This window comes from Macadamia integrifolia, unplaced genomic scaffold (genome assembly GCF_013358625.1).
Source record: "Macadamia integrifolia cultivar HAES 741 unplaced genomic scaffold, SCU_Mint_v3 scaffold224, whole genome shotgun sequence".
Taxonomy (NCBI): Eukaryota; Viridiplantae; Streptophyta; class Magnoliopsida; order Proteales; family Proteaceae; genus Macadamia; species Macadamia integrifolia.
In genome coordinates this window covers 313,331-338,657 of record NW_024868587.1, presented here as the reverse complement: position 1 = coordinate 338,657, position 25,327 = coordinate 313,331, and positions in this window count along the sequence as shown.

Sequence of the window (25,327 nt, the reverse complement as noted above, 5' to 3'; positions counted from 1 at the left end):
ATTCCCTGGTAGGTTGTACCAACCATTTGATGTGGTCTGAGGTGTACAGGTGCGAGGGCCCGGGCTCCATGGCCGAATAACCCATTTCTGGCCAACACCCTCACTGGAGGATTCTCACCGGTTGGTGTCCACCCACTGGTGACCATCAATCGGTGTGGGCTGTTTGGGCCCACTTTGGGTGGAACAAGGCTTGTTGTCTGTGTGGAAGGTTCCTTAGGTATGTACAATCATGTGGGCTCTATTTTGGTGCATTTCCCTGTTGGGGTTTAGATAATTCCCCTCAATGGAAGAGGGCTGACACTGACTTCTTCTTCAGTGGTTTGTAATCCTTCCACTTTTCCTAACACAAGTAACACTTGTACGTGGGATTAGTCTTTTCCTCATAGTAGAACACTGCTGCTACCCAATACCCATTGTTATCGACATTCTCTTGTTGTTCACCTGCAGTCAGTCATATAAGGGAATTTAGGGCATGGGTATAACACTTATGACCTTTCACGGCTTTGGGAACTTTTGGGAATTTCTGAGAATTTGTTGGAAATTCTGGGAATTTGAGAGAATATAAGGGAATCTTAGAGAATCTTGAGAATGGAGCTTTTTGGGGTTTTCTAACAGTGTAGGAACGCTTCCTAAAGGTTGGAGATTTTTTTTGAATTTTTGGACACAAAAACCAAGGTAGAGAATCTAAGGGAAATTGATGATTTTGGTGCTTCAAGAGGGAATTTTAGAGGTTCCTAAGGGTTTTGGAAATTTTTGGGATTTTCTCAGATTTTTAAAAATTTTGGGGCTTCAACAAGTAAATTGAGGCAATAGAATCTTGGGAATCAGAGGGAATCTTTGGCTGGAAGGGAAAGAGAAGGCAAGGGGGACAAAGGAAGAATTCTCCAAAGCTCTAGCAACCTTGGGATCGGTGCTTGGTGCCTCGGGAATGGGGAATGGTCCCTATTTATCGGCAAACCAAGGGAGGGGTATAATGGTCATTTTAGGGTTTTTGGCGACTCCGCCAATCTAAGGGAAAAATGATAATTTTTTAGGGTTTATATTGCTCTAATTACCTCTGAGATATGTTTCAACAGATCCGATGGTCCAATTTTCATGCATCATATATTGTCAGAATCATCTTTTCAAGTAATATAAGATGGTGTAGAGTTGAGTTCATTTTTATTCAGAGAAATTCGAGATTTGTGAAGAACAGATCTTACCCTTTTACTAACTAGGGGGTTTTTGGTCACTACTTTTGTGTTGTTTTCATAGCATCAAACATTACTTGGATCAATTCGTTAATCTATGGCATGTAATCCCAGATATAGGTTGGGTATGGTTTAACTAAATTGGGTAGGTTTAGGCTAGATTACGGTTAGGCTGGATCAATTCGTTAATAAATAGCATCAAACATTACTTGGATCAATTCGTTAATCCATAGCATGCAATCCCCAGATACAGGATGGTATGGTTTGATTGAATTCGGTAGGGTTAGGCCAAATTATGATTAGGCTGGATTAGGGTTTAGGATTACAGTTTAGTGTGAGGAACTAGGCCCCTGATGGGGGAAAACCAGCAATCTCTCTATTGAACAGGAATTGCCACTAGATTAGGGTCTAGGACCCATTTCTAATTGAAGTTGTCACACCCTGCCTCAAATTGGCTAAGGTATGCGGCACTGGATTTCCAACCTATTTCAACCTAACCCTCTAGGATCACAGAAGCAATACCTTAACTCCACAAATACCATCAAGATCACATCTAAAATCAGAGTACGCTAATCAAATCTTACAAACTTCACTGGCGATTCATTACATGATAAGTTATAGGTATACAATAATATCCAGTTGTTATCAACCCATAGGTACAATATTTACATTTTACATACCATCAATATGTACATCAAAAGAAAGTACTATATAATAGTGGTGAAGTCCATCATCAACCCGATGTCTCACCGACAGAATCCTCACAACCACTGCTAAAGTCTAGTGAGGGTTGAGCATGCAAGCATACACATACAAGTTATGAATGCATTTACAAACTCTCATAACATATCACATACTCCATATACAAGATCCACATGATTCATTATTAGTCTACTCTCCATTCTATTTACTTGGTTTCAATGTCTGTGGGTATAAGTGCTATATGCAACATTAGGTGGCATTCCCTACCCTGTATGCTGGGCCTCAGGAATACAAGCTCATTGCAAATAGGAGTCATCCAGTCCCGGTCAGAGCCTCAGTCCCCCATGGTCTGAAAGTCATGCATATGGTATGCTGTACCATGTTGTGCCCTATCAAGATACAATATGTTGTATCCAGCATAGTAATCCTGCATGATCTACCACCAAGTGGGATTAACCAATACCTTACCTCCTATTGGCAAGGGGTTATAGCACTAGGATGTGATCCTAACCATATGCATCTATATGCATCCATAGCATCCATAACATCCATCACACATCTGTGGCCATAACTGTAACACTGACCTCTGAGCCCACGGATCGGCCACACCATGCCTCAGACCACCAATATTATAATCATCATCACACATTTATCACACTACACATCCTCAAAACCTCGATCACATCAAAGTCGATAAAATCATGTAACATATGAAATGTATATATTTTTATATAAATATATCTCAAAACATGATAATCATCCACCTTCCACATGAGCATGCAAAAGACAAAAATATAGAAACACCACGTAAAAGAAAACAATCACCCACTCACCTCAAAACCCAAATCACTGATGCGATAAATTCCCAAAATCAGATTCACATCCTCACCGATGAGTTTGGTTCCTATTTACGCAATGTATGACATTAAAATATTTTGTATTAGTAATTCCATCATAATCTGCCTAAGTACATCATCACCAATTCCCAAATTTACTTGGGCATATGGTTGTTCTTTACTGTGCAGTCGAGGGTTTTGACTTCTTTCACTACTAAAGGGTTACATGTAGGGAATTACTAATAGATTCAACATTGAGTCCTCAAATCTTTCTAACAATCCAATCAGGAATAAATCAGAATTGCACCCTATTCTCCCTTCCTAGGTTTCATTTTAGTGAATTACTCATATACATAGTCCCACCTATGGTCTGAAGGTATACTAACTACTGTAAAGTAAAATGGGTCTCTAGAACCAAAAACGGTGGGATACAGTGGTGACAACCAGCTGGCCAGTAGTGTCCCACCAGTTCCCCCTATTTTTGTAGAATCCAATTATGCCAAGTCCCTATTGTTCTATGCATACACAGTTTGGGTTTTTCTCTACTCTCTTGTGCTTTGGGTCTCCTACTGACCTAGGTTCTAAGCTCAATTGCCGAATTCTGGGTGGGTAAAGCTCCATTCTGCAGAAATTTTAGGAATTTACTAAAGTTACTTCAATTTCTGTAAAATTGAACCCAATGTAATGGGATTCTATTCAGTATGAACGAGCATATTTTTCGATTGACACAAGGTACCGATTAGTCAAGTTGTTGGAATGCTAAAAATAAATGTAAGCCAACATAAGAATTATATCACTTATAAGTTGCTACTACTAGAGGGAGAGATTGATCCTCGAAGATGAGCAACTTCACAAATTTTGAGGACGAAATTTTTGTGAAGGGGGAAATTGTAACACCTTGGATTCAAAACCCCTAAGTTTTAGAGGTGAAATTTAGTTGAGAAAGATAAAGGGGTAAAAGTAGAAGCAGAGATTGTAGATGCATAGCTGAACAATTGTGTATAAATAGGTATAGTTGTATGAATAGGGAGACAGACAAGAGAGATGAATGAGTAATAGATCTAGATAAGGTGGGGTACACTGGCAAGAAACTAGGACAATAGGGGAGCGAAAAGGTCATAACTGGTGGGAGAGCCTTTGGCAAACTGGCCAACCGGTTCGGCTGGCAGAATACCCACAAATTGGGTTTCTGTTCTGTGGACTCCATCACTTTGCAGAGACATCTTACCCCTTTTTACCAGGGGTTAGGGTATGTTGAAAGAATTAAATGCAATTGGTTTCATAGTGAAACCCATCTGTAGAAAGTTATTTTGAGTTTAAAATTGGGGAAAATGAGTTTTTCTAAAATGGGTTTTTGCCAAATAGACCCTAAGGTCTGTTTTGGCTTATAAAAGGGGGCAAGGAGGTTGACTAATGCCTCTCCTTTGCTGCTGAGAATAGAACAAAAACATAAAAGAAATTAAAAGAAAGAAGAAAGAAGAAGAAGAAAAGAGAAAGAGGTGGAAGAAGAGAGGGAGATAGGAAGAGAGCTCAACTACTTCAACCAGCTATTGGATCAACTAGGAAAAACCTTTTTCTGTACTAGGGTTAGAACAATAATTTTATATGAGAATGACAGTTAGGGTTAGGGTTTTTATCAACTAGGAATTTCCAGGGAAACCCTATACAGGGTATTGCTGCTCATTGAGTAAAACCCCATCCCAGGGAAGAATTTCAGGGATCAAATTCATTGGAAAACTTGTCCCTGTGAACCCTAGAACCCAGGTTTTCTATCAATTCAGTAGAAATCATGCCTGTGGGTTCCTTTTCCATATCATCTCTTCCAAATCAAACTAGTAATCATATAACTTCCATCAAATATTCAAGCTGATATTGCATCCTTTACTTGGCTTCACCAGTTTAGGGCTTCTGGCTTCACTTCACCGTACAGATTCACATATTAGTGTATAATTTATTCCTCTTATGAAATCAACTTCCATACCTCTATTCACACTGTTTGACTTTACAATACATTTAAGCATGCTAAGTAGTCTTAACATTCCACCAATATCATATTCCACAATTCACCCTAATTTAACAATTAAATCCCTACAATTCCAAATATCATGTCTTAACCTTCATATGCTTTCTTCACATATTCAGACATATATTAATCAATCATACAATTTAGATTCTCAATGGCTCATAATACTACCTCACATTCTTACCTCATAAAATTTCTCTCCTTTGTTTTTAACCCTTAAATCACCTATACAACTTGATCTCAAGTCCACTCACTCGGAATTGTTATCAGTCTCATTATTCCACATTCTCGATATTGACCTTGTCATTCCAGTCTAGTAGAAATGTCCCATCTATTGGGTGGGACATTTTAGGTATCAACTTCCCAATACCATTCTCATTCGTTACAAGAAGAACAATCATACTACTTCATCTGCATTTTTGGTACTTACGACTGAGGTTGCCATGAATACCATTCTAGATTTATGGTAACTGCAGACGTAATTATCCTCTCCCCCTTTTTTTCTTACAACTCAAAGATAGTCGATGAAGTAAAGGGTCATGTCTAGAATCATTGTATGATATTATTTATCCAGTATCAATTGGTATTAATATATAGTTTGATACAGATACCACTCTATTCTTTATTTCTAAAATTTAACACACATGGGACAGCTTCCATGTTTAGGCCATTGTGAAGTGTAGGTAAGCTTCACAACCCTAACCTAACATCTCCTTCATCTAAGGTGCCGATATCACCACCCTTTTAGTCTTCTTCACTTTACTTTCTTTGGTAGGAATTCTGCGCGTCGCACATGTGCTCTGTAGGCGGGTATCCAGTCTATATCCAATATAATAATCAATCTCCTTCATATCTAACCTGCTCAATTGAGCTATCAAGTCCTGTCAAAGTATGTGAATGGAACTTAGTAGTTCGTATCCCCACTAGTAGTTTACCGAATATTAACTTCTGTGTTAGATTCTTTAACTTATACAGTTTAACAGTAGGCAGTAATGATACAATAAAGTGATGCATCAAATTCCAATAACGTTACACCTGTACTCTGACCCGGTCTAATTTGAACTGTTGTGATAGGTCTCGGAATGGAGGTGGGAAGTACCACCGGTTTTGGCTCGTAGCTGCCCATTACAGAAGGGGGAGAGATGACCCCACATGTTCGTGTATTGCTTGCTAGTCCAGCTAGAGGGGATTCATGCCTTCCGATCCCAGACAGTAAGTGACCGGACACCCCACACCTGAAATCTAGCATGCACTAAAACTGTCGGGAGACCATAAACACAGCCTAGGGCAACTACCTATGTGAGAGCAACAGTCAAGACAATTTTCTATATTGACCACAAGAAATATGCCACCAAAAATATGCCATCGAAAATAGCCTGGGCCTGTTTCTACTGACCATTTAGGCTACTGGTTGGGTTCCGATGCCTGTGGGTCTCACCACCTGCATCGAGGACAACTCTGGATGATTCCAATTGCTTCCCCACACCTTCCCCATGACATGTGCACCTTACAAACCAAAGGAATTGGGTCCACGTGCCCTAGAAGTCAGATTAAACTACTGGACCAATCTAAGGTCAGCCAAATAGGCCCTAAGGCCTAACTTACTATATAAGTGGAAATGAGGAATCATTTCCTCATTTCTCACTTGTACAAGAAAATGGGAGAGGGAAAGAAGAAGATAAAGGAAGAAGAAGAAGAGGAAGAAGAAGGAGGGAAGCTCACCTTAGTGCTAGTTGCCTACCTAGTTACTGAAATCCCTGCTGGAGGTAAGTGCTACCTCTCCTACCACTCACTTTCTTTATTTTAAGCTAGGGCTAGCTAGGTATAGGTGGAATCTTGGCCCACAAACCCTCTTGAGCTCAGGGATTTCATATTTCACCTCCTCGATGCTGTTGCCGTGCTCAAGCCAAGTTATGTTAGCTCTGACAACAAGATTGACCAAATGACCACCTAGGGTTTCGATCATTCGATCGATGTATCTCCTAAATGGCTCAATGGAATTGGGATTTTAATGGCTTAAAATGATACTGGAAACATCCCCCACAAACTTCGTGAAACAAATCCTGGCAATCAGGCCCGAGCCAGAAAGCCCCAAAGCTGACGGGCAGTTTCTGTACTGCTAGCGAAAACACCCCAACGGAAATACTATTTCTGTTGACTATTTTTGGTGAGCCTTTTTATCTTAGGAGCCCTCTGTTATGTCCACCAAAAACACCACTGATATTTTTGGTGGACATTGACTATTTCTGGTGACTGTTTTTGGTGACAGTACTGTCATTGTGGGACTTTGTTTGTACCCTTTAGGGGTGACCCCTGTGGGCCCCTCCCAATGATCCTGACACATATTGACGTTCGATTACCTTTGTGCCTAGGATAGTGATGTGCACATACCCCAAGACCAGAATTGAATTGAACACTCGGTGGCCGTACTTGGAACCCAATCCATTTGAACTTAAACAAGGTGAGGGACGGTTGACTTTTATTTTTGGGAATGTTTAATCATTTTAGAATTGCTCACATGTATAGATTCTCGTATGATTTTTTAAATTGCTTAAATGATGATTATGTTCTATTACATATTATATTTTAATGGAAATGATCTGAGATGTATAGTGATATGTGTGGCGAGATCCAGTGTGGCCGAGGTGGTACCGGTACCATGATCACCGCGTGATTGTTGTATGGATGAGACAGAATTCAGTGTGGCTGAGGTTGTACCAGTACCATGATTGTCGTATGTTTGTTACATTCATGCATTGATTATGTGCATTAGAGTTAGTTGTAGTCGTAGATTACTTAGTTGTAGTCGCAGATTACACTTTGTGGCCGATGTGTTATCGTTGTTGTGTACTTTGAGACTACATTTGGAAATGGATACGCTTCGTGGCCAATGGGAATCCTAGTGTTATGTAGTCCATAGTTAATTGCTTTGCATGCTAGATAGGTATATAGTCATGGGTTACATCTTGTGGCCGATGTGCTCCCAATATTGTGTACCCTGGGACTATACTTGGAGATGGACTTGCTTTGTGGCCGATGGACATACCAGTGTCATGTGGTCCATACTAACTGTATCATTATGAAGGCAAGTAGGATATTGTGGTTAGGTGACATTCCCCATGCTATGTCCCCTTGCCGATAGGGGATAAGGTGTTGGACAACCTAATTGTGGTATATTCGATAAACCTTCCTAGAATGCCACACCCGTGGTACGATGCGATTGTTGCCGGAGGTGAGAACTTGTCAGGCATGGTCGATGGATATATCGGTGCTATGATTGTTAGGAAGGAGTTATCAAGGGATTTTTGGGTGACGTATGCTGGGACCGACAGGCTGCTAATCATGGCTAGGGCTTGTATCGTTGCGTAGTCGATGGCAATTTCGAGACAAGGGATTTAGCCTAATGTGCCGTAATAGAATTTACCAGACTTAGTTATATTGTTAGGTCGATAATAAAATAAATGAATTGCATCATGAGCATCATGGACTATGTGTTTAATTTTTGTAACAATGCATCATGAATTATTTATGCAACTGCTTTGCTTGGTTGTGCATGAACCTCACCCCTCATTGAGCGAGTTGGAAAGCTCACCCCACGTATATGCCCCTTTTTAGAAGATGATGTAGGTACAGTGGTGCCTATAGCTTGTGACTCTCTTTCCTCTAGTCTCAAGTATGGAGTGAGTGACTGGTGGATGCTGGAAGCAAGGGAGCATGACCAAGACTGTGCTTGTGACTTCTATGCATACATGACACCATGAGGTGTTTGATGTATTTTTGTTCTTCTGATACAGATTTGTGGATGGTACACTTTGAACTTAATATTTATAAATCTTGAATATTTGTAAACAGATAAACTTGGTTATGGATAATTATGTTATCACTAGATGATCCCCATTTTACTTATGATTCTGCTGCTATTGGTTGGTTCTTATTGTGAGATTGTGAATTGTTAAGGTACTGCCATTAGAGATCCTGGTAAGTTTGTAAGACAGGTTAGCGTCTTACTCACACCACCGGTATTCCTATACGATAAGTTGTCTACTGGAAGTGGGGTGTGACAGCTTGGTATAAGAGCACGATGCTCTGCCTTAACTCATAATCTCAGTTGAACTATGACTTTGGATTAGAATTTAGATAAAAATTTTAAAGACAACAAATAATAGAAATTGCACAATTAGGAGACAAGTATAGGTGTCAAAGCCGTTTCATTATAATCAAGAACTGAGTACATAAGCTTACACCAATTTTCTCAAAAATAAAAGACAACAAGATAAAAATCCTAACTAGCTTAAATCTAGGAATTCAAATAACAGAAGCCAATGATAGAAAATAAATTTCAACTAACAACTAGAATATAATTGTAAAGAAAGCATAAACTGAGAAATCCTAAAACTACAGTGGCAACATAGGCCACTACTCTTGCTGATCCTACTGCTATTGATGCTACCCTTGGCCTTGAGCCTGGTCTTGGGCTTGATTCTGTGCTCCTGGAGGTGGTACCGGAATGGCAAGGTGGAAGATCTTCGCCTGCATCTATGCCTCGAGCGAGGCCACCCTATTATCTATGAGACAGTAGTTCCTGTCCATGCTCTCAAGCCGATTGTCCATTCTCCTTAGCAGGTTTGTGGTGGTATCCAGGCTGGCCATCACATCATTAAGACCATAAGGCCTCGCACCTCTAGGGCTATAAGAAGAGGAGGCAATAGTGAAACCCATAGTCTGTGGGTCAAGTGGTGCAACAACACCAACACCACCACCAACCCCACTAGCACCTCCACCAGCACCAGCACCAGCACCATCAGCATCTCCACCATCTCCCTCAACACCTTGAGTACCATCTCCCAGATGACCCTCCACCTCCATTAGTTGTCCTCCCTCAACCTCATCGGGTGAGACCTCGCTTATATCTAGTGTCATCTTCTTTAAGGAATCCTGGTTGAAGTCTATTACATCAGCTCCCAAGTACTCCTCATCCTCTAAGTTCACCCCAAAGAAGAGGAACACATCAATTAGAATCCTCCCATAGCATAGATTTTTGGCCCTACATGTCTCTCACTCAGACTTGATCACCATGGTCCACATCAGTAGGTAGGAAAGGTGAATCAACACCCCTATTTACACACAGTACGTCACATAGGCATGTAGCACGGACACTTCATCATAGCGTCCACAAGTAGGAAGGAAATTCAGCTGAAGTACTCTATAGATGACCTTCGGGGTGGCTTGGTATTTGACAGTACGCTCCCACCCAAAAGCTACCTTGGTGAGCATGTTGTTCATCTCTTGTAGGACCCCAAGATTCTAAAACTCATAGGCTGGAGTCCTGCGAGGGCAATAGACCAGCTCTCCTACATTGGAGACCATCAGAATATTCACCAGCTGCCTCATGTTGAAGGAGATTTTGATCCCTTTCACATAGGAAGTGATCTTTATCTCTTTTATGTTGCGGTTCATGCATTGGAGATTACAGTAGAATAATCTCACCAGCCGTGGGTAGTACTTCATGTTGGGTTTCAGAACACAATACCACCAATGGCCTCAAAGCGTTGGTGAAGGTGGAACTGTCAAAAATCCCTAGTCTGCACGTACTTCCTTGGATCCACATTTTGATATTCAAAGTTTTCCCAACGGTCCTGTTCAGCCACCGAGCAAAACAGTTGTTGGTTATGCTGTTCCTTTTCGGGAATGGCCGATTGTTCTTGTGCGGCAGCACGATGAGTATAAACATGACAACTGGACATGACTTCAATGGGAATCCTAAGGTTTTAGAGAATAAAACCAAAGTTAGAAAAGTGAAACAAATCTCGCAGAGAAGAATGCAAAAACCTAGGTCAGAGAAGAAGGAAAACTCACCTTGGATGCGTAGGCGGCGCTAATCGATTGTGAAATTGTAAGAGAGAGGTGGGGAATGGGTTGGAGAACCTTCCTTGGATGTTTTCTCTCCTTTCCCATAGCTAAAGTTAGGGTTTTGTGAGAAAGGAGTGAAACTCAAGCATATATATAGCGTTTTTGGGCTCACTGAAAACATTGGGCCTGTTTCCACTAGCTATTTCCGCTGGACAAATTCTGGGATTTTAGCCTCTGCTAGTTCCACCAAAAATAGGTCTGATACTTTTGGTGGAATGACTCTGTTTTCGATGGATTGTACCTCTATTTCCAGTGAACATTTTTTGGGAATTTTTTTTTATTTCTTTTTATGGTGACTACTTCCTTATTATGCACGATATCGAGAAATACATTGTAGGCACCACAATGTATGCATGTGTTCCTATAACATGCAAACTTGTACATGCATGTGAACTAACCGGATTCCTCCACAGGAATCATGTCACCTCGAAACACCTGATCCCAATCCCAATCACGTGCGTCACCTCTCGCTTCCCCTATGTAGAACCGGAGTAAACCCTGAAATGCACCCCTGCTCCACATGTGCTCACCGCTCATGATGTTGCCTCAATCGTGAATAATATGGTGAGGGAGGTTGAAGAAAGACAACCAATTTAAGGCCAAGATCAATAATCGGATCCAAGCGACAATGGAACTCCCAGAATGCACCGCCTACACCCCCTACTCCACCGGCACCCATCCCGGTGCTTGTCTGCTCAAACACTCTCCAAACTTCTGATGGGGCACAAGGGCAAGTATATGAGCAAGTACATGGGCAAGGTCAACCACAAATTCATGGGCAAGGACAACAACATGTACATTGGCATATACATGATCCAACACCAGAACAAACCCAGGTACATGTAGAAGGTTGGACAGATCTGACCAAGATGATGGAGAAGTTTTAGAGGGTTAGGCCTCCATACTTCTCAAAGGAGGGGCAGGATATATTATTTCCATCAAGGTGGATTGGTGGCATAGAGAAAGTGTTTGGGCTAATGGGCTGCAACGATGAGCAGAAAATCCTATGTGAGGGCTACCAACTACAAAATAAGGCCGATGATTGGTGGAGTGCTACTGGTCCCATTCTAAGGGTGAGTAACCCAAACCCCACTTGGGAGGACTTCAAAGGGGCCTTCTTTGAGAACTATTTCCCAGAAAGCTTCCGAGATAGGAGAGAGAGTGAGTTCTCCCAATTAGTGCAAGGATCCCGATCCGTGCTTGAGTATCAGCAATGCTTTGAGGAGCTATTCCATTTTGCTCCTGAGCATCTCAAAGGTGATAGATCGAAATCCAAGAAGTTTTAGAAAGGGTTCAGGCCAGGTATTGGGTCAACCATAGTCAGGTTAAAGCTACAGACTTTTGCCGAGGTGCTCCAAGTGGCCAAATCTATTAAAGACCGACATAGAGATAACTTCTTAGCCCAGCAGAGAATGGGAAAGAGGCCTATGGGGGCCACTGACTCTTGGGAGGTAGCAAATCCTTTAGAGTGCCTTATATAAACCCAACTCTAGTGCAGTTTAGAAAGCCTGAGACTAGCCAAACTTCTCTATCCTCCCGTTTTAGTGCTGTGTCTTAGTCTTTGGGGACGAGCCCAATATGCTTCCATTGTGACCAGTTGGGCCACCTAGGCAAGACATGCCCCCACAGGAGGCCAGGTGATGCACCTTACACTTTGCCACCTATGTCACACTCCACTCTCAGCAGACCCAACTTACCATTAGGAATACCGGCGGTGTGAGTAAGACACGTACCTATCTTACAAACCTACCAGGATCTCTGATAGTAGTACCTTAACATTTTCATAATCTCACAACACAAACCAACTTAAGCAGCAGAATCAGAGTATAGTAGTTGAATTATAAATAAAATGGGGAAACATCTAATGGTAATATAATAGCAATAACCGATTTATTCTGTTACATTCATCTATGACATATAATATAATCTCAAGAAAATATACAATCCACAACTATATTCAAAAGTATCAAAAGATGATATACAATCTCACGGTGTGACGTAAGCACAGTGATCATAAGCACATTCCTGATTATGCTCCTTCGCTTCTAGCATCTACCAGTTGCTCACACCATACTCTAACCCAGAAGATGCTGGGTCACCTGCCATAGGCACCACGGTACCTGCATCATCATCTAAAAAAGGGTGTATACGTGGGGTGAGCTTTCCAACTCGCTCAGTGAGGGGTGGGGCAAATACATCTAAGCAAGAAGAAACAGTAATAGTTTATGATGCATGATTGTGGAAATTAAACACACAGTCTATAATGCTCGTGATGTAGTTCATTTTTTTATTATCCACCTAACAATATAAACTAAGTCTGGTAAATGCTACTACGGTACATTAGGCTCTATCCCTCATCTCGGAAATGACATCGACTACGCAGTGATACAAACCCTAGCTGTGAAGAGAAGCTTGTCGATCCCCGTATGCATCCATAGGTCACCCAGTAAACCCTTGATAATCCCATTCTGGCAGTCATGGCACCAGTAACACATCGGCCACACCGGACAAGTTCTTGCCTCCGGCTATAATCACATAGTTTCGCAGGTGTGGCACTTTGGAAAGGCATATCAAACATACCACAATGGGTTATCCAACATCTCAACCCCTGTTGGCAAGGGTGCGTAGCATAGCAATGATACCTAACCATATGTATACTACATGTCTTTATAATGATACAGTTAGTATGGATTACACGATACCTGAGAGACCTCAGCCACAAAGTGTAATCCATCTCCAAATACAGTCCTGAATACACGACACCAGAGAGACCTTGGCAACAAAGTGTAACCTGAGACCGTTTACCTTATCTAGTATGCCAACAGCAGTTGAGTATGGACTACGCAACACCGATAAGACCTCGGCCACGAAGTGTATCCATTTCCAGATGTAGTCCCAAGGTACACGATACCAGCGAGACCTTGGCCACAAAGTGTAACCCACGACTATAACTAACCCTAATGCACATAATCAATGCATGAATGTAACATATATAAAGCAATCACGGCATCGGTACCACCTCGACCATATCGAATTCCGTCTCACACACACACACATCCAATCACACGGCGATCATGGTACCGATACTACCTCGACCACACCGGATGCCGTCAGAAATTTCCATACAATTCATATCAAAATCGTAAAATGACAATGTAGTAAATCATAATCGTATTTGAATAATTCCAATTAAACATATAATTCTAATGATGTGAGCAATTTAATGATAATAAACACTTTAGAAATAAACACAATCTATCCCTTACCCGTTTTACCATCGGGTGTGTTCGGGTTCAAGTACGACCATCGATCGATCAATTCAATTCTGGATTTGGGGCACGTGGAAGTCACTATCCTAGACATAATGGAATTGTACATCAGTACACATTGGAAACATCAGGATGGACCCACATAGGTCACCCCCAAAGAGTACAGACACAGTTCCTAGGTGACAATACTATCACCGGAAACACTCACCAGAAACAGGGCATTTCCACCCAAAATTTCAGTCCTGTTTTCGGTGGAGGTGACAGAGAGCACATAAGGCTTATATGTCCACTGGAAACAACCCACTAGAAATAGCTACAGTGTTTCTTGTGCCATATTTTTGGTGGACACAGAAAGGTCCAACTCAAATTGGGGCTTTCCGACTGGGGCCCGATCGTCGGGATTTTTTTCGTGGAGTTTATAGGGGATGTTCCTAGCATCATTATAAGATAAGAAAATTCTAATTCCACTGAGCCATTTGGGAGATACAATAATCAAACAATCAAAACCCTAGTTGGTCTTTTGGCATTACATGTTGCCAGAGCTCACTGGACTTGGTTCGAGCTCGGCAACAACACCGGGAGGGTAGAATACGCATCCTACAACCTTAATATGGTTTGTACACTAAGATTCCATCTATACCTAGCTTTGTCTAGGTCAAAATAAAGAGAGAGAGTGTTATGGGAGGTTGTACTTACCTCCGGCAGTGATTCCAGCAACAAGACGGCAGTTGGTACCAAGGTAGGCCTCCAATCCCCTCCTTCCTCTTCTTCTTCCTTCCTCTCCTCTTTCTCTCCTCTCCTATGTTGGGCATAAGGGAAATGAGGAAATGAATCCTCATTTCCCAACTTATGACTTATGTGGGCCTTAGGGTCCATTTGGTTTTGACCCCTTTTGAACCGATCGGGTTAAAATGAAATTTGGGGCACGAGGACTAGCACATTTAGGCCCATAAGGTACCCACATCAAGAGAAAAATGTGGAGGATGATTTGGGATCATCCGAAGTCATTTACGATGCGAGTGGCGGGAACTACGGGCATTAGAACCTCGATAGTAGCTTATCAACCCACCAGAAACAGGCACCAGATTCAGGCCCAGGCTACTTCTGGTGGCTTGTTTCCAGTGGCCAAGATAGCTTACTAACCCATTGTTGGCCTCGTACGGGTGCCTGCCCTCAGACATGCTCAAGGCCTTTCAATAATTATGATACATGTCAGAAATCAAGTGTGCGGGGTCGGGTCACTTACCGTATGGGATCCAAAGGTGTGAATCTCTTCCAATTAGATAGGCATGCAATGCACGAACATGTGGGGTCATCTCTACCCCTTGATAATGCGCAGTTACAAGCCAAAACCTAGTCGTACTTCTAATCTCTGATCCGAGGCCTGTCACAACAGTTTCAAATTAGACCGAATTAGGGCACGGGTGTAACATCCCCCCCACCTTACAAGAATTTTGTCCTCGAAATTGAATATACCTAGAAAATCAAATAATCTTGGATACTACTTCATCATTTCCTCTTCTTGCTCCTAAGATGCTTCCTATTTGGGGTGGTTCATCTATTTCACTTTGACGAAGGAAACGGTGCGGTTGCAAAGAACATGGTCCTTCTGATCAACAATCTTCTCTAGATACTCCACATAGGAAAAGTCCTTGTCCAGCTCACGGGGTATGTAAGTCAAGATGTGAGTTGGGTCAGAAATGTACTTCCTCAACATAGATACATGGAAGATATCATGTGTACCTTCCAACTCTGGTGGCAAGGCTATCTGGTAAGCTACCAGTCCGATCCTCTCTAGTAGATCATATGGTCCCATAAACCTTGGCTAAGCTTTCCCTTCTTGCCGAACCACATCACCCCTTTAACTGAGGAGATCCATAAGAACATAGTGTCTCCAACATCGAACTCTAGATGCTTCCTCCTAACATCCGCGTAGCTCTTTTGTCTGGACAGAGCTGCCTTGATCCTTTCTCTGATCTCATTCACCTTCTCACTAGTAGCCTATATCAAGTCTAGACCCAAAATGTGCCGCTCACCATCCTCATCCCAATAAAGTGGAGTTCAGCACTTCCTACCATATTGTGCCTTGAATGGGGACATTCTGATAGTGGCCTGATAACTGTTGTTGTAGGAGAACTTAATAAGAGAAATGTGCTCATCCCAACTATAACTCATATCCAAGGCACATGCTCGGAGTAGGTCCTCCAATATCTGAATAGTCCTCTCCGACTGACCATCGGTTTGAGGGTGAAAGGGCAGTGTTGAAAGCCAACCGTGTGCCCATATCCTTCTGAACATATGTCCAAAACTTAGAAGTGAACCGGGGATCTCGATCAGAGGTGATACTAACTGGTACACCATGCAACCTGATGACGTTATCGATATATAACTTGGCCAACTTGTCCATAGAAAATGTGATATTGATTGGGATAAAGTGAGCTACCTTAGTCAAGCTGTCCACAACTACCCAATGGCATCCATACCCTTTTGTGTATGGGGTAGTCCTATGATGAAATCCATGGTAATATTCTCCCATTTCCACTTGGGAATAGGCAAGGACTACAATAACCCATGAGGCCTCTGTCTCTCAGCCTTGACTTGCTGGCATGTGAGGCATCTAGACATATGCGTGGCCACATCACTCTTCATTTTTCTGCACCAGTAGGAGCCTTTGAGGTCCTTGTACATTTTAGTGCTTCCACGGTAAATGGAGTATGGAGAGCTATGTGCCTCTCTCAAAATTGTGTCTCTCAAATCACCATCACTAGGCACACACAACCACCCTTTGAATTTGAGAATCCCGCTTTCAATTACAGAGAAATCCATGTCCTTTTGGGTTCCTTCCTAGCACTCTACTATCAGCTTCTGCAACTCTGCATCAGGAACCTGAGCTACAATGATCCTATCCACCAGACTATGTTGTACCACCAATGTCGATAGTGACAAGGTGACACCCTCTACCAATATTTCCAAGTCTAGTTTCCTGGCCTCCTCTAGGAGATACTTATTGGTGGTCAGTGATGCAAGAGCCAGTGACTGGGATTTCCAACTAAGTGCATCAGCTACCACATTGGCCTTTTCTAGGTGATAGTGGATAGTACAATCATAAATCTTCATCAGCTCTAATCAACGCCTCTGTCTCATATTGAGCTCTTTTTGGGTGAAGAAGTACTTGAGGCTCTTATGGTCACTGAAGATCTCACTCTTCTCACCATACAGGTAGTGTGTCTAGATTTTTAGTGCTAAAATCACAGATGCCAACTCAAAATCATGGGTGGGGTAGTTCTTCTCATAATCCTTCAACTAACGGGATGCATAAGCAATGACTTTCCCATACTGTATCAATACATAGACCAATCCCAGCTTGGAGGCATCACTATAAACAACCATACCACCTATACCGGTCTGTATAGTCAAAACTAGAGCTGATACCAACTTTTGCCTTAGCTCATTGAAGCTCTTCTCACAAGCATTAGACCACTCAAATTTTATACCCTTTCACATGAGTTGGGTCATCAGAGTAGCAATGCGAGAGAAGTTCTCGATAAACCTCCTGTAGTATCAGGCTAATCCCAGAAAACTATGTATCTCTACTACACTCTTGGGAGTCTCCCATTCTAGAATTGCCTTCACCTTGCCTGGGTCAACCTCTATACCCTTGGCTAAAACAATATGGCCTAGGAATGCCAATTGTGATAGTTAAAACTCGCACTTGTTGAATTTGGCATAGAGTTGCTTCTCTCGCAGCCGCTGCAGTACTAATCTCAAGTGAACAACATGTTCCTCTGCACTCTTGGAGTAGACTAAAATGTCATCAATGAATACTATCACAAACTTATCTAAGACATTCTGGAATATTCGGTTCATCAGATCCATAAATGCAGCTGGTGCATTGGTCAACCCAAATGACATTACCAAGAATTCATGAAGTCTATATCTTGATCCAAAGGTTGTCTTACTAACATCACTATCCTTGATCTTGAGCTGGTGGTAACCCGATCTAAGGTCGATCTTGAGCTGGTGGCACCTTGCAACTGATCAAATAAATCATCAATCCTTGGCAAAGGATACCGATTCTTAATGGTCAGCTTATTAAGCTCCCGGTAATCGATATACAATCTCATACTTTCGTCTTTCTTCTTGACGAATAATACCGGTGCTCCCCATGGAGACACACAAGGTCTAAAGAATCCCTTCTTCAGAAGGTCTTGAAGTTGTACCTGTAATTCCTTTAACTCTGTGGGGGCCATACAGTAAGGGGCCTTTGACATTGGTGCCGTGCCGGGGAGTAGGTCTATAGCATATTCTGTCTCTCAGTCCGGTGGCAAACCTGTCAAGTCATCCGGGAATACATCGGAAAATTCCCTCACCACATCTAGCTCGGTCAATGGCCTAATCTCTACCTCAGTATCCATCATAGATGCTAAGTAGCCTTGACATCCCTTATCTAATAGCTTCTTCATCTGGAGTGTAGATATGATAACTTTCTTGGGTTTTTCAGGCTTATCCCCTTGGAACACAAACTCATCATCATCACGAGGTCTAAAAATGATAGCCTTCTTTGCACACAGCACACTGGCTCAGTATGCGGACAACCAATCCATTCATAAAATCACGTCAAAGTCGGTCATATCCAACTCGATCAAGTGAGCATTCAACTCATGATCACCTATGGTCAATGGGCAAGGCTCATAAATATAGCTCAAACCCACCACACTTCCTATAGGGGTGCTCACAGCCAAACATTGAGTCAGTCCCTTAGGCGGAATTCCCATCTTCTTCACAAATGTCGGTGACACGAACGAATGCGAGGCTCCTGAGTCAAATAACACACTTGTAGGCAATAATGATATCAATAATGTACCTGTCACTACATTGGGTGTAGCCTCAGCATCTTCTGTAGTTATAGCAAACACTCTGCCCTATGGTGTTGGTCTAGGGGCTAAATATGTTTGTTGGGGTTTAGGTGGCATACTGTAGGGTGCATCACCTGGCCTTCGATGGGGGCATTTCCTCACCATGTGGCTCGACTGATTACAATGAAAGCATCTTGGGCTCGATCTCGAAGACTGAGATACGACACTAGATCGAGAGGGCTGGGAAGTCTGACTAGCATCAGACCTCCTAAATTGCACTAGAGTTAGGTTGACATAAGGCACTAGGAAAGATTTGTTGCCTCCCCTAGAATCAGTAGATCCCATTAGCCTTTTTCCCGTTCCTTGCTGAGTTGTGTAGTTATTCCTATGCCGGTCTTTAATAGACTTGGCCACTTACACCACCTCAGCATAGGTTTGCAGTTTCAACCCCACAATGGTTGACCCAATACCTGGCCTCAACCCTTTCTCAAAATTCTTCACTTTAGCCCTATCACCTCTGAGATGCTCAGGAGCAAAATGGAATAGCTCCGCGAAGCGCTGGTGATACTCGAGCACAGACCAGGAACCTTGAACCAACTGATAGAACTCACTCTCTCTCCTATCCTGGAAGCTTTATGGAAAATAGCTCTCAAAGAAGGCCCCTTTGAAGTCTGCCCAAGTAGGATTCGGGTTACTAGCCCTTAGAATAGGCTCGGTTGCACTCCACCAATCATCTGCTTCATTCTATAACTGATAGCCCGCACATAAAATTTTTTGCTCATTGGTGCAGCCTATCAGTCTAAAAACCTTCTCCATTCCTCCAATCCATCTTGATGGATACAATAGGTCTTGCCCCACCTTGGAGAAACAAGGGGGCCTAATCCGTTGAAACTTCTCCATCATTTTTGTCAAGTCTGTCCAGCCCTCTACATGGGCTTGTTCTAGCATTGGGTCTTACACTTGCCCATGCACTTGTGCCCCACCAGATGTTTGAAGGGTAGCCAATCCAGTGGGTACTGGAAGGGTGCCGGTGGAGTAGGAGGTGCGGGTAGTGCATTGTAGGCTTTCATTACCACTTGGATTCTTTTATCGATCCCGGCCATAAACTGGTTTTGCCTTTCTTCCAATTCCCATAACATGTTATTCATAATGGATGCCACATCTTGGGCTGTAAGTACAGGCGAAGCTAGAGGTGTATTGTAGGGTCTACCCTGATTCCGTGTAGGAGAAGTGGGAGGCGACATGCGTGATTGGGATCGAGATCAGATGTTTCGACATGACATGGTTCTTGTGAAGGAATCTGATTAGTGCACATGCATAAACCGGGTTGCATGTAAATTGGAACACATGCATGCATAGTGGGTCCCACACGTATACGATAGTCAAAATTTGGGTTAGGGCATGCATAAGTAGGGTCCACACACATTAGGATCTGATCGTGCATGCATCCCAAAGTGTCACACCATTAAAGTAATCAAAATAAAATTTTAGATCTGAAAAATAAAATGACTTTTCCAGAAGAGTCCACCAGAAATAAGGAGTTAAATCACCAAAAATATGGTTTAATCCACCGGAAACATCAGTGGTATTTTTAGTGGGCAAAATAGAGGGCAAAAATTCAAATTTCTACTTCATCGAAAACAGGCACCAGAAGCATGTCCAGTGTTTCTGATGGGCTGTTTTCGATGGCACCAAATCGGCCATAAATAGACTCGAGTCTTGGCTTCTTCACACAAAACCCTATTTACTCTTGTGAGAAAGGTGTGGAAATGGCCAAGAAGTAATTTTGCTACCCATTCCCTACCTTCCTCTCGCTATTTCAAGATCAATCAGCACCGCATTTGCATCCAAGCTATGTTTTCTCTCTCAGTAACCTAGTTTTATGATTTTTTTCTTTGTGAGTTTTGCATTCAGTCATTTAACTAGGTTTTCCATTCCAAATCCTTAGGAATCATCTTGCAATGATGTCTACATGCTGTGTACATACCTGACGTGCTCTTACACAAGAGGAGCAAGACGCCGCTGAGCAGTTCAACCCCATTCTGTTCCACTCTATGGCTGAGCGAGACCATTGGGAACTTTTTGAGCGCTGTAATGTGGACCCATGAGTCTATATGAGGACCAATGACTTCCATCCATTCCGTCTTCGTCAACGGTTTGAGGAGATTGGGTGGTACCGCTCCTAAAACCCAACAAATACTACTACCCCACATTGGTTAGGTTGTACTACTCCAACTTACAATGCGTGAACTGGGGTACTGAAGAGATGCGGATCACCTCCTATGTGAAGGGGGTGGAGATCTCCTTCAACATGGGGTAGTTGGCTAATATTCTGATGGTCAACAATGCCAGCGACCTAGTGTACTGCCCACCTCGGACTTTGGCATATGAATTTCAGAGTCCCAATACCTTTCAGGAGATCAATGACATGCTGACTAAGGTAGCCAAGCGATGGAACAGTTAAATCAACTATTTTGCTACTCCAAAGGTTGTTTGTCGTGTGATTCAACTGAATGTCCTCCCCACTTGCGGACATTATGATGAGGTATCCACCCTGCAAGCCTATGTGACATGCTGTGTGTACATGGGGGCACAGATACGCCTCCCTTATCTCCTTATGTGGACCATGGTACTTCAGTTCGAAGGAGTGGATCATCGAATAGGAAGCCTATGCTATGGAAGGATACTCACTGACATCTTCTATCGCTTTGGGGTGGACTTGGAGGGAGAGGCTCGCTTGGGCGAAGAGGTGACAGACTTCAACCAAGATTCTCTGAGGAAGATGACTATAGATCTATGGGAGGTGACACCTATTCCAGGAGAGGGTTAGTAGCCTATGGAGGTAGAGGGTGGCAGTGCCGATGATGTTGGTGTAGGTGCTAGTGGGGTAGGAGGAGAAGCTGCTGGGGTTGGTGGGGCTCCACCACCTGATCCCCAGGCTATAGGTTCTATAGCGGCTTCTACATCTCAGAGTACTAGGGGTATGAGGCCTTACAGTCTCAATGATGTTATGGCCCATTTGGATACCACTATGTCATTGATGAGGAGCATGGATAGCTGCCTCAAGAGAATGGATAGAACCTATTGTCTTATGGACAATAGAGTGGCCTCCCTAGAGGATCAGATGCAGGCGATGGTCTTCCACCTTGATATTCCGGTGCCTCCTTTAGGAATGCATGGTCCAAACCAGGCTCAGGGCCAAGGATAGAACCAGTAGCAGCAGTGGCGAGAGCAGCAAGAGTAGTGGCATGTTTGCCACTATAGCTTTTAGGATTTCCCTTTTTATGTTTTATTCGAGTTTGATGTTTTAGGTTTAGTTGAAATTTTATATTATGTCACTTGCTTTAGTTGTTTAATTTCCAAGACTTAGGCTAGTTAGGATTTTCTACTTTCAGTACTTTATTTTTCTTAAGAAAGTGTAAGCTGTGTATTCAAATTCTTTATTATAATGAAATGGCTTTAACACCTATACTTGTCTCCTAATTGTGTAATTTCTATTATTGTTGTCTTAATATTTTTATTAAATCCTAATTTTTCCAAAATCATGGTTTGGCTGAGATTGTGAGGTAGAGCATCGCGCTTTGATACAATAGTTGTCACACCCCACTCCTGGCAGACCCAATGTACCATTAGAAATACCGGCGGTGTGAGTAAGACATGTACCTGTCTTAAAAACCTACTAGGATCTCTAATAATAGTACCTTAACATTATCACAATCTCACAACACAAACTAATATAAGCAACGGAATCAGAGTATAGTAGTGGAATTATAAATAAAATGGGGAAACATCTAATGGTAATATAATAACAATAATTGAGTTATTCAGTTACATTCATCCATGACATATAATATAATCTCAAGAAAATATACAATCCACAACTATATCCAAAAGTATCAAAAGATGATGTACAATCTCACGGTGCGACGTAAGCACATTGATCGCAAGCACAGTCCTAATCATGCACCTCTGCTTCTGGCATCCACCAGTCGCTCACACCATACTTCGACCCAGAAGATGCTGGGTCACCCGCTATGGGCACCACAGTACCTGTATCATCATCTAAAAAAGGGTGTATACATGGGGTGAGCTTTCCAACTCGCTCAGTGAGGGGTGGGGCAAGCACATCCAAGAAAAATAATAATAGTAATAATTTATGATGCATGATTGTGAAAATTAAACACATAGTCCATGATGCTCGTGATGCAGTTCATTTGTTTATTATCCACCTAACAATACAAACTAAGTCTGGTAAATGCTACTACAGCGCATTAGGCTGTATCCCTCATCTCGAAAACGACATTGACTAGAAAGGTTTACAAACCCTAGCCATGAATAGAAGCTTTTCGGTCCCCGTATGCATCCATGGGTCATGCAAAAAATCCCTGATAACCCCCTCCTGGCAGTCACGGCACCGATAACACATCGGTCACACCGGACAGGTTCTCGTCTCTGGCTACAATCACATCATACAACAGGTGTGGCACTTTGAAAAGGCACATCAAACATACCACAATGGATTATCCAATACCTCAACCCCTGTTGGCAAGGATGCGTAGCATAGGGAGTGATACCTAACCATATGTATGCTACATGCCTTCATAATGATACAGTTAGTATGGATTACACAATACTGGAGAGACCTCAGCCACAAAGTGTAATCCATCTCCAAATATAGTCCCGGGTACACAATACCAGAGAGACCTTGGCTACAAAGTGTAACCTGAGACTGTTTACCTAATCTAGCATACAAACAGCAGTTGAGTATGGACTATGCAACACCGGCAAGACCTCGGCCATGAAGCGTATCCATTTCCAAATGTAACCCCAGGGTACATGATACCAGCGAGACCTTGGCCACAAAGTGTAACCCATGACTACAACTAACTCTGATGCACATACTCAATGCATGAATGCAACATACATACGGTAATCACACACACACACACACACATCCAAACACAGGGCGATCACGGTACCGGTACCACCTCGGCCACACTAGATCCCGTCATACATTTCCATACAATTCATATCAAAAGCTTAAAATGACAATGTAGCATATCATAATCATATTTGAATAATTCCAATTAAACATATAATTCTAAACATGTGAGCAATTTGATGATAATGAACATTATAGAAATAAACACAGTCCATCCCTCACTTATTTTACGATCAGGTGTGTTCGGGTTCAAGTATGGCCACCGATTAATTAAGTCAATTATAGTTTCGGGGAACGTGCACATCACTGTCCCAGACACAAGGGAATTGTACATCAGTATGCAATGGAAACATCGGGAGGGACCCACATAGGTCACCCCCAAAGGGTACAGACACAGTTCCTAGGTGACAGTGTCATCGAAAACACCCACCGGAAGGGCATTTCTACTGAAAATATCAATCATGTTTTCGATGGAGGTGACAGAGAGCACATAAGGCTCATATGTCCACCGGAAACAGCTACAGTGTTTCCTGTGCCATATTTCTTGTGGACACAGAAAGGTCCAACTCAAATTGGAGCTTTCTGGCTTGGGCTCGATCATCAGGATTTATTCTATGGAGTTTGTAGAGGATGTTCCTAGCTTCATTCTAAGCCAAGAAAATTCCAATTCCATCGAGCCATTTGAGAGATACGTCGATCAAACGATTGAAACCCTAGTTGGTCTTTTGGCATTACATGTTGCCAGAGTCACCGGGCTTGGTTCGAGCTCGGCAACAACACCGAGAGGGTAGAATACGCATCCTATAACCTTAACATGGTTTTTACACCAAGATTCCATCCATACCTAACTTTTCCTAGGTCAAAATGAAGAGAGAGAGTGGTATGGGAGGTTATACTTACCTCCGACAGTGATTTCAGCAACAAGGCGGCAGCCGACACCTCCTTCTTCCTCTTCTTTTTCCTTCCTCTCCTCTTTCTCTCCTCTTCTAAGTTGGGCACAAGGGAAATGAGGAAATGAATCCCCATTTCCCAACTTATAACTTAAGTGGGCCTTAGGGTCCGTTTGGTTTGGACCCCTTTTGAACCGATCAGGTTAAAATGAAATTCGGGGCATGAGGACCCACACAGTTAGGTCCATAAGGTACCCACATTAAGAGGAAAATGTGGAGGATGATCTGAGATCATCCAAAGTCATTTACGATGTGAGTGGCAGGAACCACGGGCATCGATACCTCGATAGCAGCCTGTCAACCCACCAGAAATAGTCACCGGATTCAGGCCTAGGCTACTTCCGGTGGCTTGTTTCCGGTGGCCAAGATAGCTTGCTATCTTAACAGCTTGCTATCCCATGGTTGGCTTCGCACGGGTGGCTACCCTCGGACATGCTCAAGGCCTTTCGTCTATTATAATACGTGTCAGAAATCAAGTGTGGGGAGTCGTGTCACTTACCGTTTGGGATCGAAAGGTGTGAATCCCATCTAGTTAGATAGGCATGCAATGCACGAACATGTGGGGTCATCTCTACCCCCTCGGCAATGCACAACCACAAGCCAAAATCCTGTCGTTCTTTCGATCTTCAATCCAAGGCCTATCACAACA